Source organism: Ostrinia furnacalis, unplaced genomic scaffold (genome assembly GCF_004193835.3).
Source record: "Ostrinia furnacalis isolate ACB-3 unplaced genomic scaffold, ASM419383v2 OfSCF3746, whole genome shotgun sequence".
In the NCBI taxonomy this organism is placed as follows: domain Eukaryota; kingdom Metazoa; phylum Arthropoda; class Insecta; order Lepidoptera; family Crambidae; genus Ostrinia; species Ostrinia furnacalis.
The window spans coordinates 409,537-410,989 of NW_021133985.1; positions in this window are offsets into that span (position 1 = coordinate 409,537).

Genomic DNA, 1,453 nt, shown 5'->3' on the forward strand with positions numbered 1-1,453 from the left:
CTAGATAAAAACTTATACGTTCCAATTTAAATGTGATGTTTTGCAATAAATACTTTTATTGATAAATAAAATGATTAAAAAGTACAAAAATGTATTTTTATGTGTTACCTCTTTATCCATATTTTAAGGTACTGTGAACGGGCGCGACGGCACTAGAGTGGTTTCTCGACGAAAACGCCCTCAGCCCTACTCGCCTCAAAACGCTGCGCAAGTAAATACTTAGCCAACTCTTAATATCATATTTTTTGTAATAAATCGTTTTAAACTCCAATAAGTCTTGCTCATTTATCGACCTTAGTTAGCTGAAGAAGATTCCCGCCAGGTGCAGGTAAGTATTAAATGAATCGTATTTTTAACAAAGTATCGTAAAAAGGCTAATGTCTATTTATGAAAGTTAGAACAAGTAAGACTATTTTTTGACTGAAATAAAACTAACTCAAGTTTTAGAGCATTGAATAATTAATTTTGTCCCCTATCGTCGCATTTAAATAGCCTTAACGGTTGAATAATATTGAATACTGATGCCGCGATAGCTCCAAGGATAAGTAAAAACCCACTGCCTACTGTTAGTGATTCTTAAACCCTGTAATCTTCTCCTTCACCCTGTATTATTACACCAGTGAATTAAAAAACTCACTCATTAAAACTCATGTTACTTTTGCAAATAGGCTTTTAAAAAGCACTTTTGTTGTAAGAAAGAAAATGTTGCATTATTCGGCATGTGACGATGCACAGCATCTGGTGAGAGATATGCGTCTACTTCCGGTGTAGTTTTTTACCTTTTTATACCTTAAATGACGTCATTTCCGCAATTATTTAATAGGAATTGATTTGACTTACTTCCGTTTGCCGCCATTTTAGTCACCTGGGGGCGAGCTTGCTCGGAGTTCTTCATAGCGTCTTTAACTTCCAAACTAGCAACATCGTAAGCAGAAACTCTGCTCAGATTTTTACTGAAATAATTTATTTCTCAAGGTTCTTATACTAAGTTTAAAATTAAAAAGTGCAATTGACCGCGCGTGTGTGACCACGAACGACATGTACGTGATGGTGGTTGGCGCAAAAGGGGACGAGTGTCTTCCGGACGACGAGCAGGTGGACCCAGAGCGTCGGATACCGGAGAAACTCGGACCCCGGCGAGATTCAAAACGGATGAAACGAGGTACGTGGGATTCTGATAGCTTTAACACTCTTTTCGATCAAATGAGCATTCTCGCGAATCTCTATATTGTATTAATAGATTGAATAACGTACCCACAACCATCTTATCCAATTTTAACGGCGGCCCCGTCAGCCCCAATCGCAAACATTACCAATCAAAATACGTTGTTAGCATCACCACAATCGAACGATAACTCTTTCTGGTACGAGTTTCTTAATAAATACCCATTTAAACTACAACTATTAGTAGACTGGGTGGCCAACCCCAACACTGAGCCAGCTTACAGCTTGA